The 18700-nt window shown below is 38.6% G+C and overlaps 1 protein-coding gene across 1 annotated transcript in view; it reads right to left on the reverse strand.

The window, feature by feature from the left end:
• Window positions 1-18700, reverse strand: part of LOC115344221 (translation initiation factor IF-2-like) — a 79640-nt gene that overhangs the window by 38457 nt on the left and 22483 nt on the right. The window lies entirely within an intron of this gene.

Genomic DNA, 18700 nt, shown 5'->3' on the forward strand with positions numbered 1-18700 from the left:
AATACTCATTTGTGTCCCTAAAGTTCCAGCAAACTTTGACCAAGTTCAGAACAGGTGCCAATTTAGGGCTGAATATAAACTAATGAGACATAAAAACGTCCCCTTGGTAATTCTTCTACAATGCAGCAGGGGGCCATTTCTTCTCTGCCAGCTCCTCTTATTAAATGTCAATCAATGGGAATTTTGGAATATCCTTTAAGGGTGTTATTTTAGTAAAACGGCTGAAACCTCCGAACTGTGCATCACTTCAAAACTCTTGCTAATACCACAGTTCATATAAATTAGTTTTTCAAAATCATCTTTTCAGTTTGGGGTTTCAGATTTTTTCCCCACTTCCTGAGGCATGTTATATACTTGTTTTTAAACTCTTTAGGAACACAGAATAATTTGTTCTCCTGCCCAGTGCCTACTGAGTTTTTTTGGGAACAGCAGGATTTCTTTAATGCTTCTTATTGAATTTCCCTACTTTCTCATTTAAGTGTAGAAAAGCAACTTCTATTCCGCACCCCTCTTAGCAGATTGTAGTAAAAGAGGAGGGAAGAAAAAAAAACCCACTAAAGCTCTGACAGATGGTACCCAGCGTTTGACTCATGCTGGGCTCAGCAGGACCTATAGTTTAGAAGGTTAGGACTGTCAAAAAGACTCTGCTTATCAAGTGAATAACAAAGTGTGGACTGCCAGGCTGTTTCCTATAGAAAACTTGTATTTTACTTGTAATTCTCAGCTATCTTTCTGGTGCTTCCGAAACTTTTGAGGAGCAGATGCATGCTTTTCTATTTAAGAAACAACTTGGAAGCTGACATCCTGGAAGCAGCCAGCGGCACAGTAGGCCTGACTCTAGGAAGTTGTGCCCCCGTGGTAGTGTCAGCGCCGCAGTTTGGGGACCTCAGAGGGGATCTGAGAGCAAGGACAGAACTCTTCCTCTCCATTCGCCTTCTTCTCCAGTCAGTGAAAAATTAATCTTCTCTTAGATTACTGCCCCAGTCTGAGGATCGCTTTAACAAAGTAACTGTGAGCAAAGGCAGAAAGGTCTGAGCATAAAGCAGCATTTACCAGGCTTTTCTTTTTAAGTAATTTTCAAGCTCACATCAGTCAGCATCTATCCCAGTACAGAAGTATCTAAAGTGACTACAAATGTTAGTGAGCAGACCTGAAAGCAATATTGAAGTCTGGAGAAATACAAATAAAAGGTTAACAGCCTGTACCCATGTTTACTGGTAAGTCTGGACTTCTAAATTTGGAGGCGGGGGGAGCTTGCTGGTAAACGTAGTGTTGCTGTGAATATGCGACATGCACTGTTATTAATCATTGCTATAGCACTGTAAATATTCTTAATGCTTTCTTCCTGAAAATAATGTCAATTCATTTGTTAAACTAGAACATCGTTTTAGTCATAAACCGGTACTAACAGTTAGCAGCTGCTCTTCAACAGTTAGAATTAATGAGATAGTAATTATACAGCAAAATACCACCTTTTTATTGCCAACACTCAAGCCTCTGTCATTGCCTCGTTTTCTTTTTATTCAGAACTATGAAAAATGAAATGACTTAACTGAGTTTTGAAGTTTACAGAATATAATTAATTCAATGTGGATTCATTGCTATGTCTGGAATCAAAACTGTTTTTTAAAAGACTTAAAACTCATTTAGTACTAAATGGGGAAGGGTGAGGAATCAGTCCTGGTTTACAGCGAAACAGTCTCACAGGCATGCAGAATGGTGTGACTACACACAGATTATTAGTTTTGGTTATTCTGCTGCCAGATAACCTGCAGCAGAACAAGTGTGTGGTCAAAAATTCTCTCATTATAATTACTTATTAATTGATATCACATTGATCTTAAGGTAAAGTCATAACCAATGTGATGCTCCTGAAGAATATAGCTCAGAGCATTTTGTATGACGCAGTCTTTATTTCAGAATGTTTTTACCTGGTTTCTGTATTAAAAACTTGCTTTGAGTAAGGCAATGAACAATGAGGATAATTCTTTCATTCTTCAGTCTTCACTGTAAATCAAAAATTCCGGCCTGACATGTGGCTGATTTATTTAAGTGCTAATTTATTTGAGGCTCCCCCCTGCTGAAAAAAGGGAGGGGGGAATAGACTGAGTGTACAGCCTGTTGCTTTTCTCCCTACCTTATCTTGCCTCAGTTTCCATTCCCCAATTCAAATCTCTGCTAACATATTATGTAGAGATCATGACAGGAAACATATCTGTCCAAAAATTCAGTTTGATTTAGTTTTCATGCAGTTCAGCCATGACTCTGAGTGAAGGCAGTCATTAAGCAATATATTTCTGAAACATATGTAAAAAATGAGCAGTGTTCTCACCCATCACTTCAGGGCTTATATGATGTATCCTTGCAGAAGCTGTGATTCCCACCCCCTTATTCAGCACAAACCCAAGGACCTACAGAGTCATCTCAGGGAACAGGCAATTTTCCTTCTGTCACCTGGGCTCAATACAGCCAGGTACTAAGCTCCTTGCAGCTCCCTACAAAGTCTCCTCCAGAAGCTGACTGAAAATCCCTTGGGCTGTGTCGAATTGCTTTGTGCTCTGCACAGCACAAGGAGCCCTGGACTAGAGCCATTTCCTTGCCCTTTCCCCTGTTCCAAGGCAGGTCCCAGCAAGGGACTTTGCTAGAGAGTTAGGGCTCAGGACAGGGACATGTTGTCCAGTCCTGTGGTTACTTACCAGATTGACCCCTGAGTTTAATCCCATGGATGTATACGTGAGTTAGTGATAAGTGATTCTTGCTGTCATGAGGTGTCCATCAAAAAGACTAAGCAACCCATATAAAAACTAGTATCTGTAGCAAAGATGTGATGTGGAACAGAGAAAAGACAAGCAAAGACACTTTCATGGACAGATACAGGAGGGAGCCTGCACTAAGTCTACAAACAAAACAAGAGCTAGAAAACAAGTCGCACTGGCTACTTTATCTATACACAAATGCCCAAATTTCTCTGAAAAAAATCCATTACAAACTGAAAAATCAGTGTTTTAATAAAGAGCCACAAACACTATCAGTCTTAGAAAAAGCAGTCATATTCACACTTGCATTTCAGTAAATGGCATACTGTTTTCAGCCAGGTATTAATATGACTTATTTGCTTTCTTCTGATGAGATGATTCAGTCACCAGTAGCCTCTAATTCTTCACTGCTATGTATCTGTTGTAAATCTTTGGGAGTCGCTCAGCTGCGAGCAGCAGAAACTTTGTCCTCACTCCCTCCACATCTGCCTGGGATACAGCTAAGGCCCACAGCCCAGGGGTATCTAAGCTACAAGTTAGGTATGTGCTTTCTAACAAAAGGAGCAGATGGGCTGGCCTAGGAACACCTACCACTTCTGTACCTTTGAGAAAACTGTAACTATAAAATATGACATTGAATAAACTGCATGAATGAAGGCCCTGAATACTTTCATTGTTCTCCAGATACCCAAAAATAAAACAAAAAATTAATTATTAACCGTGATCCTGAGGGCTTGAACCTGGCCACTGGGTTGAGAGTTAATTTCATTAAAATCAGGACAGTTTCTTGTACAAGCTTGGGAAGCCCAGTTTATAGCACACTGTACAAAACAGGTCGGCTGCTCTGACGCAGTACCTTTTTCAAAACAGACTTCACGCTGCCAACACAACAATAATTTAAGAATGTCTCAAAAAAAGAATAGAGTCAGATTTAAGTACCGCTCACTCTTTTTGAAGAGATGAATGCAAGCCTTTTATTACAAGCTTCACAGCATATCATTTAAACACTATTTTTATTTATACCTTAATCAAAGTAAACATGCAAATAGGTTCTATAAATTTTATCAAACAGACAGGAGAGGGAGCTCTCTCTTCATCCCACTAGATTATGAATGGATTTTGCTGAATTTATTAAAATCTAACCACATTTTTATTCTATCTCACATTACTTATCATTCTTTTGTCCTGGGACTGTTTCCTCCTAACAAACAACTCTGTAACATGAAACATTCCTGTGTACCACAGAATATTTTTTTTATGCATGCAATAAGTACATTTTAAAGGCACTTTTAATTTTGGTATAGGAAAAAATGACGATGTAATTCCTATTTACAAAATTCTGCTTCCCTACTTACTGATACGCATACAAACACATACTCTGCATGTATGTGTGCATCGTAAGTATACTTCTATACTTTCCAACTTAAAATACCAAGCAAGCTATTTTTTCATTGTCACCATCCTTTACATGTTCACAGATAATTTTGCATTTATCCTGAGATCTCTCAGACCAACCTAAGAATTCTGGTAGATCCAAGTGCATTTTTAAGATAAATCACTGAAATATCAAATTCAAAGGAAATACATACAGGCAAACAAATCACAGCTAAAATAAACCCAAGACAAAAGAAAGTCACAGTAATCTTAACGTCTGCATGTTCTCACTGTGTTTATTTAAAATCTTCTTATTGGAATATGGTCTTAATTCACATTCCAAAAACAAAATTTTGACAGCAGAAATGCTTGTATCAGCATCTGGATATAATGCTAAAAATCAAACTGAGAGTTACATCTGTCTCGTAAAGGCTATATAATAAGATTTACTTAATCCATTTGAAAGGGAAAAAAAAATGTTTTTGTCCCCCAATTTGTTGCGACATCTGAAAGTTCATGAGGTTATGACCCCTCTTCAAGAAAGCATCTTCTACCACCTGCAAATACCCTAGGAAAGCAGTTTGAAACAATAAAACACGTGCTAGTTAACCGTTACCAGGGAAACAGTTATGCTTCAGCAATGGGAGGTTTCAGCCCCACAGTGGCTTTGTCTAAAGAAGACATGGCCCAGCTGTTACCAAATAACCATTGTTGTAGATCATAGGGAAATAACAGTCAGTGCACCAGCTAAGCCCTACGGAAGTTTCTCTTTTCCTTGCCGCCAGAGGTACATCTGAGTAAAATGACAGAAGAACAGGCATTTTACAACATACACCAAAACAAAATAATAGCAAAGACACTAAAAACAACCCATCAAGAGTGACTTGTCATAAAATGCTTACAAATCTATTGTCTTTCACATTTTTAGGATGATGATTTTTCTAATGCAAGACTCTCAAGTCACTAGGTGGCAAATACTAACGTTATTAATTAACTATAACATCAGAAAGTTTCAGAGCCCGAGGATGAAGTTATTCTTTGTGCTTACAAGTGAATCAGCATGCAAAGCCAATTTTTTTTTCTTACATCAAAGGGATACAAAGGGATGCAGGAACAGATTGGTCTCCCAGCTCATTATAGCTTTTTTCAGAGATGCACAATAATTAATTTCATTGTCTTGAAACACAGCATCAGAGTTTTCAGTCCAAATTTTCATTTCCCTTTAAAATGGAATTTGGCTGACTATACTCATTAGTTTGTGGAATAGACTGAATAATTTAACAGGGGTGTTTTGCAGGTTTTGTCAGTTGGGTTTTGCCCGATTGTTTGTTTTAAACAGGGAGAGTCAAATCCTAGATCCCAGGCAGTCAGTGCAGAGCTCTTGGTAATGGTAACAGAAGCAAGGTTTCATTCTGGTATTTAGGAGAGTTTTTCCCTCTCATGTATTTCTTCATTTGCTCACTCTACAAAAATTATTACTGGCTATATTAAAAGTTGCCATGAGATGATGCTGTACTGAAAGGAACCACAGAGCAGGTACGATGCACCTCCATTAATTGTGCAAAGACACCCCAGCAGTTGTCAGGAGGGGCAGCACACGTACAGAGACAGAACAGATAGGACAAGCTAAGTAATAAGCTGAACACAAAGAATAAACACACAAAAGTCGCAGTGAAACCGAGATGTTCCTTAGCCTCAATTTCTTTCTACAAAATACAGACTGGTTTCTCTGATTCTGAAGGGTGATATGAGGGGAAAATGTGGCTCTGTTTGTTCATTTCCACTTTCCTAGTGCTCCACTAGCATTACAAAAAAATACGAGAATGAGTTGTTCTCTAGAAAGAACCTTTTCAACCTCTCCTGATAATCTGCTTAGCAAGGACACAAGCTGTTTTTCGTTTGTTTATACTGTAAAAGCAGTCACTGTGAGTCACATCTTATGGAGACTTTTTTGCATGGATTTTTCAAGAATTTGGTACAAAACATCCTTTCACTTCCTAAAGACAAAGGGAAATAAACAGTGGTCTTTAGTCTCCTTCTAAAGCGCATTAAAGATTTTTCACAGCAAAAGACACCAAAGATCTGTTCCTTGTCCTTCAAATTCTTTGGATCACTTAGCATTGGCAAAAACAAATCTCGTAAAATGAAAGCTCCACAACAGAACTGAATACATTAATCTGAGGTTTTTTATAGCCTCCTTTGCTGTCCACAAAAAGAGTATTAAAGTAAGCTAAAGTAGGTTTTTTTTCTTTTTTATTTCTTGTGCTTACTGTTTGGAATTAGCATAAGTGTTAGAAACTATACATTCCACAATTAATCGCCTCTCATTTATTTGTGTTTTTTTCATTTTTTTAAACACCCGCACAGTACAAGTCTATTCATAATCTGTGCCTCAAAGAATGCCCAATCTAAATGTAAAAATGCACAACAAGACATAACAAGTGGGAGAGTCATAAATGAGGCAAGAATTACATCAACTGAAGGGGAGAGAAGGTTAGTACCAAAGAACCTCCATGTGGCCGCAGCAGTCAGAGGTGATGATGACTGGAGGAGACTCTAAAAATTTTATCTCCTTTCTTTCCCAATACCAACACCTAGACAAAAAAAGCGTTGATTACAGTCAGAATATATGTTGAGAAGGAAAGGGGAAAATCACAGTTGCTGTAGTAGAGACCAAAAAAAAAAAAAGTAGTAGAGTCAGGGGCAAGAAGTACTCGTTCACAGAAATTTAGAGAAAAGGTGGTGTTCTCAGTTTCAGCCAGATCAAGTCCCAGGTGACTGTGAGGCATCCGAAATGCAAACTTTGGAAGACAGGGATCCACACAGACTGTGAATGTAGAGTGTCGGAACCAAACAAGAGTTTAATTATTATCAATATGGTTATCTAGTCTTCTTGAAAACTTCTAAAGAGTTACATCTGGTCTTTCAACAACAGAACCTTCTTCAACATCTTATTCGAAATTCAGTTTAAAACATTACATGGACTAGTAGAAAGAAAATATTTCTCTCTCTTCTTCAACCTGGATAAAAGTCGCAGACTGGGAAATCTCTGCAGGCAAATGTGATGTCTTCATAGCAATCTCACAATTACCTATAGAGATTCTACAATCTGGCATCTTCGTACACAATAATTATAAGGTATACAGTTCTTCATCTTCTGCACCTCTGCTGAGTTGAGCTGAATTCGATCCAAATTGCCTAGATAGCGTGTGGCTGACTGTAAGCTTTTCTCTTAATAATTTTCCTGAGCCAAAAATTGGGAAAAAAAAGCATAAAAACTACATAAATTAACCCACCGGACACTGGAAAACTACTGTTAACATCTGTACACTAAAGGCCATAGTTATTATAGGTTATATTTCAACTATGAGGGCTTAATATTCCATTAATAGGCTATACTTACTGTTAACTGAACCTGAATCACAACTAGGTTTTCATGGGTGATTAGTTCACATAGCGCTGGATGAGTTCAGCTTTTTTTAAATGGTGATTTGAAGAGCTGGTTGGTTGATGAATGTTCTAAAATCAAGCTTTGGACACAGCAGCAGCAAGAATAAGTCACTTTGAAAGAAACACCTCTTTTTCAGATAAAAGAATATCTAGCAATGCAGGCCTTCACAAATGGAAAAAAGTAACTTTTTTTTTCCTCACTTAAAATGTTCCTAGAACTATCTGATACTTGGGAAGTTTTAGCTCATCTTACTTGAATGACATTCAACAGATTCACAGTTAGACAAATCAGGAAGGCAGCAACTCTTGAACGTTCTTGAAACATCAAGGCGTTGATCCTGCTCAGAAATGCATTTCTAAAAGCTGACGTGTGCACAGAAATAATCTTATGCCATAACTACACATGGCCTTATTTTCATCACCATTCTCAGAAAGGTGATGATACTGTGAACTACACATTGTAGCAACAGCAAGGTTGCGCAGTTTCAACAGGACAATACTGATGATGCAAATAAAGCTCATGAGAAGCTGACTGCAAACATATCCTCTCAGGGCTTCAGAGTTAACATTGAACTGAATGGGACCAGTTCACCTCCCAGTGTCTGTGTACCAGAATCCATGCCTATGTACTTCAGAAGATAGACCTCTGAAAAATTCACTCCACCTGAACAAAACTTATATAAAAGCTGGATAGGAGGACAACTTGGCATGAAAGGACATCAATGGTGATGCTGAGCTGTTAATGCAAGAAGACAGAGGCAAGCAGGATCACAATTTTTATCTGGGTTGCAAGTCAGATAAAGGCTTTGATCTTCTCAGTTAATGCTACGCTAGAGGACTCTAAGACAACACTTGTCACTTTGAAGAAGTCAAATATCTACCTGGGCTGTAAAGATGTCACTTAGGTTTCACCTCAGCTACTGTGGGCATAGGGGAGGCCAAACTGCCTCTTCCTTTGATCTCGCTGCTTTGCCGCTAGTTCCAGGGGAAGGGAGCAGCGGAGAAGATGTTGGCGTTTTCAAGTGCAGGGGTGCTATTCCAGGAGCAGGGCACATAAAGCAAATACTACTTAGGTAGAATAACAGGCAAGAGCATGACATTGAGGCAGGGAAAAGGCATGGTTCGAGCTCTCATTGCAAAACTCCACAAAATCCAGCAGCTGTGCTCCAACCCTTACTGAAAAGGATCAGTTGGATGTTTTTTAATTCCAAAGTGATTCCCACACTTTTTTTATTACTTCCTCATTTTACATCTCCTCCATTCTCCCTCTTTACAAGAGATATATACTTAGTCTGCACAACAGCCTTGCTATGTGACTTTCCAGTTCCCAGCACTTCCCAGCAAACCACTATTCTTCCAGTAGAGTTACCACCTTTATTCTAGATTGGAATTTACATAAAGACTGAAATAAAGGTATGAGTTTAATCTATTCTTCTCAAACAAGTGTTAATTGACAAATGATGAGGGCAAGCATGTGCAACTGCCATGATTATGGCTGATAATCGTGCATACAGGTACAACTGGCATGTCAGCATCTGCAAAAAAAAATTGTAGTGATATCCCAGAATAACTCAAAACAATGGCAAAGCCCCGTTCCTTTCAATATCATAACTGTTTCAATGCAAGACTTAAATATTAGTTCTGGGACTGGAGGCAGAATTGCAGTTGGAACCAACACATTTTCCCCAATCAGACCCTTATAAATTATCCTTACTTTTATTAAAGCCAACTTGTTCTTGTCTACTGTGTCTTCACAGAGACTGTTTTAATAAGCCATAAAATGTGCTGTGCAGTAAAAACATCAGTTACTTTGTACGATTTTTAAAAAAATTATCTGACTATTCCGCTCTAATATTTTAAATCCATCTTCAATTATTCAGTCAGCCCAAGCCCTGAAGAGGTATCAATATGGTGCCATACATTTCCAAAACTGCTGTTGATGAATAATACGCAATCTGACCATCCATTTAGATACATAAAGAAATGCATCAAAGAAAAGCTATGCTGGCAAATCCAGCCCTGAGAAAGAAATCAGAGCTGCATTCCAAGAACTGACTCAAATTGATGCTACAATCACTCTAGGCTAATCTAAAATTTTAATCCCTTGATTATATTTATATGAATTTTTTTGTTACTGTTCTGATTAAGAGGCTCTTTCAGTTCACCTTGTATGTTTTAAGCTGCTGACATCATTCTAAATACTTCTTATCTTGTCAAACTGCCAGAATTACCTATGCTTTCACACCTCTATCTTCAGAATGCTGCCATTGTATTAACTAAAGTATCACGCATGAAGCAGAAAAGCAAATATTTCTGCAAGTTTCAAGATCTTATCATAGAACTGGAGTAATTACACCAATGCCAATAACGTGCACTTATTATTTTCTGGATAAAATCTGGGCCCCTGTGAAATCAATAGAAGTTAGTGCATTATCTTCTGTGAGGTTCCTCCAGAAGCCTTTCATCCCTACTCTAATGACCTATTTCCATCTACCCATTTACTAGCAAATATTTGTCACCCAGCACTACAGCTAGAGAACTAGTTTGAACCCATGATAATGGAATAGTGGGCAATTAAATAGCACATACTAAAAAATCCCTTTTTACAAAAAAGGAAAGAAAATTCTTAAACACTTGCCACCAGTAACTATAAAGTGCAAACTGGTAACACAACTCTTCTGCAACTGCACCAAGCCAACATTGTGATGACTGCCACCAATGACTAGAGATCTCTTTTCCTGTAGAGCTGCCCAGGTTTCAGATACTGACTATCTGTTATTTACTGCTTTTTTTAAAGAAGTCTGATTCTTTACTTTTAGCAACATGTAGAACTGGAGCACCACCTACTATTTATCCAACTCTGAATCTAAGCAAAACCTTCATTATGTCTGAACTTTTCATTAGACATTTTCACTGCAAATTACAATATGAAAAATATTGAGGCTTGATTGTTTGATCTTTGAGCTGGAAGTTCTAAACCCTCTTTTAATCAGTCTTACAATCATTTCATAATCTTATTACATCCACGTAAAAAAAAAAAAGAAAAAGCTATGTCAAAAGATCATCAAGGTTGAAGAGTCAAGCAATGAAAAATTAGAAAGTGCCAGAATTAAGGTTGCCTGCATGTGATCACTCTGTCTCCTCTGTGCTTTTGCAGTGTGAGATAGATTTTAAATTACAGGATTACATGCGTTAGAGTGATATTAACATTCTTTTACCATAAGGTTTTTGTGCACCACAGAAAAGTGAAAGGTACTCCAAATCTTTCAGAAACTTGGAACACTTTCTCACTCACAGAGAAGCTAGGAGGCAGAAAACGGAAAATGGATGCTTACCCTTGGAAAGACAGCTAACCTACGTGGGTACCTTCTGTACGTAATATTAATATATATCTATTTACACCACATTGTAGTAATGCTTGCCTAAATTCCTATCTAGAAATGGTCTCATCCTGCTCCTTTGGAGCCATTCCTTCCACAGAAAATACATCTAGATGCCTAAATGGTTCAAATGTAAAAAATCGCAATCTTAACAGACATCCTCCATCCACTGTCATTTGACTATGATTTCAGTGCCATGTCAAAATTGTATTTGCATGATAGCTAGCACTGATTACAGGGATAGCAGCAAGAAAAAGGTGCAGGCCAAAAATGACCGAGCAAGAAGAGGAGTTGCAAGAATTTACCCCACATGGTTTTAACTCTTTTCTCACCAATGGAAAACAGTTTAAGTACCACAAAAGAAATACAAAGAAATTCGAATTCTCAGTAGTGTTGTGTTTAGTAGCCTGCCATACAAAAATCAACAGAAGAGATATGCCTTCTGGCTCTTGTGCCTTCTCCCTTAGCCACAAGTTTTCCTCTACTTTCACAGATATGCAACAGATGAGAAAATCTGGTCATGTCTGTATTCATCTGGAGCTTTGTTTGGGACTTTCTGTATCACCTGATGCCTTCTTTTGTCCAGCAAATACTGTTGAACTGGCTGAGCAAATATAATCAGACCACCTGCCAAGACTGCCTCTGGTTTGTTCCAGTAGAAGGCTGGTTTTTCTGAGGATTTTCTGAGTCGCTCCCTGCCAGTATGCTCCAAGGCTGCACTATGCACAGGATTTCTCCCAGAGAAAAATCAACAGCTTTACATCACTGATGGTACAGGCTGTATTCTGTGGGCCTCACAGTTTTAGTACGCAAGGTAAGGAAAGCAGCCCAACCTTGCAAAAACATCTGATGCAAACACATACCCTGTTGCTTGCCAGAGGGCTCGTGCAGGGTAAAGATTTCACCAGGAATTGCCGGCAGCCCTGCAGTCTGCCCCTCCATCAGCCAGAGGCTTCCTGCCTCTCCGCTGCACCGCAGAGGAGCAGCCCTGGAGAACCTCATGGAGCAGACATGGTGTGCAGACATGGCGTCAGCACTGCTGCTGTTAGACCCACTCCACAGTCCTCCTAAGTGCAATGCAGCCCCCAGTGATGTGCTGGGGGTAGGGTGACGCTAGTTTTCTTTAAGATACTATGAGCGGAATATTACCCATAGAGCCTGCAGGGAAAAAAGCAGTTGGCTCTCCTTGCAACAATATTCTGCTGTTGCAGCAAACCATGACAAAACATAAAGTGAATGATCTTGCTTATCATGTTCTACAGGTAATCAGCTCTAGGAAACAAGTTTGTACTTTACTTCATCCCTCAGAAAACTTTCTTACAGCTTTTTTTCAGAACTATCTCTCAATATCTACTTTTCTTCTTCTCATCAAATGTCTCTAGTACATCCAACTTCTTTGATTCTTGCCTGTTCTCATGTGCAGGTCTGGCATTTTATTTCTAAACACATGAGATTTACTGACAGAGCTCTATAATGACCAAACACAAAAGCAGGATTTGGTTATAGTTCTCTGCTCAGATGTGCTACCCTGGTTTGAAAGCACTGATCAGCAGAGTTACAGGAGCATAAAAGGAGGTAAGTGTAAGGAGCTGAAGAAACATGCACATCATTTTTTGATGTTTTTTGTTCAGAAGTTAGAGAGTTCCCTTGAATTTATATTTTATTGTATTCCCTATCATACAAGAGAAGCCAAATAAGCAGAGGCTGAACCAGAAAGAACAAGTCTTGCTTTATCAGTTTACATGCAGATTGGGGCATGCCAAAGATCACCGAGTAAACTAGGTCTCAGTTCAACAAATGGAGTTGCTTAATAATACTTCTCTCAGAGAAGATGCACAGAGACCCTAAATGTTTTAATGACAGATCTTCACAGTACCAGGTGTTGTCTGTGGAATTATGCCATTTTTTCCTGTGTAGGACATTCAGGGAAGAAACTTAGCTGACATGAATCCACTTGCAGGCCTAACCTGGATGGCTGTGAATTGGCTTAATCTCAGCTGGCAACTGTGAGCAGTTAATAACTCTCTCACAGTGGTATCTGGGATTATGCTAAACACAGCAATTTCTTTGCTCTAAAGGCTTAGTAGACCTGCCTGGCACCTAAATTACAGAACCAAGAGATACTGTTGCAGTACACAAAGTCCAAACACACCATACACACAAGGTTAAGATAGTGGCTTATTCAAACCATTAAGAACACTGATCTCCAAACCTTCCCTTGGTAACTCCTATCCTTCCCAGCTTCACTGTCGCAGCATCCTGCAGCAGCAGAACAATCTCTGTGTTAACTGGGTTAACAATTTTTTCTGAAATCCCATCTCATTTCAACCCCACTGAAAATGTTACTTGTAAAAATACCTTCTGAAAACATTGGTCTAGCACCAAACTGTAGGGCAGATGATGGCTTTTCTGTGTTTAATCCTTCACAACTGATTTTTTAAAGATAAACAAAGCTCTGTGCTCAGACTTTTCACTTCATCCCTGTCTTGTCACAAGTTCAAAGATTAGTGTTCCACCATAACCACCATCTACACTGAATTTTCCATTACCCAAAACAATTGCTATCAATTTTTCCCGCATTTATGACCTTGGTAATGTCCCAACTCAAACCAGTCAGGATCCTTGTAACTTTTTTAAAGTTGAAGTTCAAATGCTGAAGAGGAACAAATGATTACCTACCATTTCAAGAAACACAGCTATCACATCTATGTCCATATTTACGGTACCAAGCATTAATGCAATGTTTGGAAAATGAGATGTACAATCTACCTTTATGTAGTTCTCAATTAGTTCTTTCTTACCTTTAAAATGTAATTAGAGATACCATTATAAATAAGCAAATTAAAGCAATATCTTCTGTCTCTAATTCAACCCCATCAATTTAAGAAATCATCGCAGTTTCATGATAGTCATGACTTTATCATCACTGACTCTGGCTGGATATCAAAGATCATTAGAGTTAGTTAGCTACCAAGTAATCAGACACAAACCCCATTACGCCGAAGCATATATTCAGTATTATGGAAAGCAGAGACCCTCCTTGCTACCAAATGCCACTCACGTATCATTTTTCTAAGCTGTCAAACAAATATGCCAGCTCCTTAGCCACAATTATAATATTATTATTCACATGTGCAGTGCCTGTAACTTCGTTACTTACAGCCCAATCCAAAGATGCAGAAATCAATGCAAGATTCCCATTAACATTAGATGGCTTTACTCAGCCTATGAATACCCAGCAGAAAGGAATATTTTATATAGCCAGTGCACATAAAATAGTTATATTCATTTCACCAAAGTTTTATGGCTGAAATCTCCAGATGGCCAATCCTTAGAGATATCTCCCTAAGTTTTATTTATGTGTGAGACTCCATGGAGCATCTGTAGTCTGCCAAAAACTTCATGTCACGCTAAGTATCAAAGGAACCTGATAAAAGATGGCTCACACTGATGTACAGAAGGTGGTGCTCAGCAAAAACAGGTATGGCACAAGTTCTTTTTAGTCCTGCAAAATTTTAGAAGAAAATCATTCTGAGATAAAAGTGAACTATCTGAAATAGCCCTGGTGAAGCAATGCTATTTCTACCTCAGTAACTGCTAACAAAAGTACCTGTGATGTAAATGTGTAGTTTGTTCATGATGTTTGTATGGACTTAGTTATCACTCTCATTAGTCACCATATGTCACCTGACACGGTTTGTTTTCCCCTGGAAAATGTTCTTTAAATTCCCCTATTCACTGCAAACATTTTTCTTCCACGCCTAAAGTTCAAGTTAATGAAAATATCTAGATCACTGTGGGACACAGATTGCAGAATATTTTAACAGACAGACCTAGTAGACTGCATGGCATTTGTGCCATGGAAGTAGTAACAAAATGACTTACCAGCTTATATATGGCTTGCAAAAAATGCTGTAGAATTTCTAAACATCAGTGTGTGCTCCAGTCATACACCTGCAGCTAGAGCTATGGACTGACACTCTTAACAGTTGACAAGAACAGACCATAATCTGAAGATTTATTTCAGGTTTATCTTGCTGATTCATACAAATAATGTATTTGGAGGTATTAGAAAAAAACATAAAACATTCGCTGGCTAAACACGGGTTTTGGTCAAATGTTTGAATAATCTTCAATAAGGCCTAGTTTTCAGCCTTGAAACTCAGGAGACACTGATTTTAATTAAAAAAAAAAATTACTTACATCTTAGAACTGATCTATGGTGTGACTAAGCATGAGACCCACTCTAAACTGGACAGAGTGGGAACAGCTGGCAGATCAGAGACACAGGGACAATGTTGATGCATCAGCCTCTGTTGTGGCACACTACAGGAAGCTCTAACCTGAATCTTCACATCAGTGTGTAACAGTTGAAACAGTGCTCTGCCCAGGCCATGTACAGCTTTCCCTCCTCCAGCTCACCACAGCAATGTGAGTGGGCACTGAACCTCAGTCTGCTGGTTAGACACAGACAGGGCACCTCTGTGGAGGAGAGCGACTTAATTAAATTAGTTACAGTCAGATGCATTCCAGAGTATTTCTTTTTAGGCCTGTACCAGAAATACAAAACCCAACTATCTCCAAAATCATTGACTGCATTCTTTCAAACAGAAGTGGGTGAAAACAGAAATCCTGATGTCTGAGGGCTGCGATGACCATGTTCTGCTTATGTTGGGTGTGTTACTTGCTCTCACTACAGTAAGATCTACAGCAAATGGACAGACATACCTGGCACATACTCATCCAGTGGAAATATAGAGGCTAGCTATCAAGACTCAGGTCTGAAACCAGATTATTCCTTTCAAATGTAGTGTTTTTTCTAGATTCAGAAAATGTGTAAGAAATAGGATAGTAACATTAGGTCTGTAGTTCTCATTGCCAAAATGCTGCATACAGAAAGCCCATACGTGCTGGCATAAAGTTATAGTTTCTCATGAATCTCACAACTCAAACACTTACTGAATTTGCAGACTCGCCCTGCTGCAAGCCTACATCATTTCCTGCATTTTTGAGAAGCAGAACACACTTGCTAACTTGTGTTAAACTATTCAACCAACAAACAACAGTTTTGAATAAAGTAAAATTTGTATAAGATGTATAATGCTCTCTAGCAGTGCTACCTAGAGTGATTCTTGGTAATATTTATTCTTAGTAATTCTTAGATAAAAGAAAGGTATAAATTTCCTAAAAAACTGAGTCGTGCAATTGAGCAATTTTCTTTTCTTCCTAGCACACTGGCCTTGTTAAGCCTCAACATCTGAAGTTTAAAATTTTTTTTAAAAAAAGACATTAAATGGGGACACTGGAGCTGAAAAAATTAGGACGTAACCAAAACCACTGCAGAGTTTTTGATGTCGCAGATACTGCATCAGGAACTGATTGGATAATAATCAGGCACCATCAGTTCCTAATGCATTGCCTTCAGCATCTAAACAAGCATCTATGAGTTTCTAAGATGAATATCTGCAATACTGTAATGATGACGTATATGCTAAATGTCCACCTATCAAAAACTTGACAGCTCTCTCACAAAAATACAGTATTACCTTTAGAGGGAAATCTAAAGGCGTTGGTGCTGTTCAGTGGGACACCTCACTCCCTCCTAGATTAAGGCAGTGCAATTAGAACCGGATTGGGAGAAAAAATTGAAGGAAAAGAGGACTATACTTGCCTGAGGTGGTTACCTCAACAATGTATTTCTCTTCATAAAAGATTTACAAGACATACCTAAAATATAAAGATAGTGATAATGACAATAGTCACTTATATGCTACCTTATTTCAAAGTACTGCAAAATTATTTAATCTGGTTTGTATTATTATAACACATGCACAAAAATATGCATACTGATTTATATGTACATATCTATGAGACCAAGTGAAAAAGTAGACAGAGAGGAATCTTTTCTTCGCTGATGAAACAGAAGCCACATTGAACTGGAACACAGCAAAGGACAGCATATAACGTTAATAGACAACAATTCACTCAGGAACTGAATGAAGCATATCCAACTTTAATAACGTATGACATCGGGGTAAGTAGAAGGCCACTTATAAAATATTAATTTGACAGATCTTTGTGGCTCTTTGGGTTCTTTCATCTGCAAAAGTAATCTGAGCCTTGATTTAGACCTCACCTGAAGAACACAGCCCTCACCAACATGATTTCTATTAATACCACAATTTCTCAGCTGAGCACTGGCTCAGAGCAAAGCATCTGGACCCTCCAGTACATCCATGGATATGTTGGAGGTCTCATATCTGTATTCTGAGCATATCTCATCCCACATGAATTTGTGATCACCAATCTACAGCAGAAATCTGGATAAAATGAAGCAGGAAGACGTACAGCAGGATATCAAAACTATCAGTGAACTTACTTCTATTAATTGCTCAGAAGGATAACCTGGCAAATCTTATCTGCACTCTGACAGAAAGAACATCACCTCCACAGTTCTCTGAGGGTAAAGTGGATGCCTAAGAACTTAATTATGATTTAAAAGAGTCAACTGACATTGTTTTTTTCATTATTCTTATTCAGACCTGAAGCTCAAAAACTTTAAATACAACCTCCTGGCTGTCTCCTCATGAGTTTTACCCATTTCTTCTACACAGAGATTAGTCTGACCACAAACTTTGACTAAGAACAGCGATCTGCAACTCATCTCCATCCCACAAATTGTAGGCATATTTTTAATCAAAGGTGTGTTTCATTATGTTATGTTGGTAGGAAGCAAAATCTGTTCAAATCCTCAATCCAGAATCCATGTATTTGGAGATGAGAAGTGCTGGCACAGGTCCACAGGTTAAATCCTCAGAGTGAACAATTCCACTGAGAAAGAAATTTGCATGGCACAAAAGCACTCTAAAGGCGCTGCCATACATGCAGAGACATGGAGCACCTTCTAAAAGGCAGGAAACATGGCTTGTGGCAAAAGTAATTTTAGGAGTAAGACAAGAAGCCTGAGTAAGCAGATGTTGTCTGCAAGGTCAGAAAGGTAAGTGCTAGTTTCACAACACTGCAGTTTATGCAGTGACACAGAACTTATTCCAGCCCCTCTGGGGAATCAACACCACCTGTGTTGGTTTGTATCTGTGATCAGATTAAACTGTGACCTACAATCTCCTCCCTTCATGCAGATCCCAAATTCCTGCACATGGAGATCCATGCTGTCTCCAGCTGGCACTATGGTTCTGAGGGAACAGTCTGAAGGAAACCAAAGTAGTTTCTTAGGCCTTTTTTTTTCCCTTCCTGGGAAAATATATCAAGCCTAGGAAGACTTAGAAACACTGGCCTTTCACTTATTTTTTTCCTATTGGCTATCTTTTTTAAAACACTTGTACCAAAGGGAAATACATCAAACATTTTTGTTACTTTATTTTGACCTTTTCTAATGCCAAAAATGTACCCAGCACATGATGCATGAGTGAATGGCATAGTTCCACACGCCAAGCATACACAAAATGTGAGGAATAACTGCTGAAGAAAGGAGCTAGCAATAAAAGGACGAAATAATGAATAGTAATAATTAATAGATATATATGTATTAAGGAGAGGAATGGAAGAGGGAGAGGGGAAAAATGGGTCCCATTCATTACGCTCACCAATTCCACAAGCTCGTACCTATTTCTGCAGGAGATACACTAACCTGGGCAGCTGGCAATGTGTGGACAAGGGAGCAGAAGCAATCCTACACCACACACATATGCAGAATTACATGACACATACTGGTCTAGGTGC

This window comes from Aquila chrysaetos, chromosome 8 (assembly GCF_900496995.4).
Source record: "Aquila chrysaetos chrysaetos chromosome 8, bAquChr1.4, whole genome shotgun sequence".
NCBI lineage: Eukaryota > Metazoa > Chordata > Aves > Accipitriformes > Accipitridae > Aquila > Aquila chrysaetos.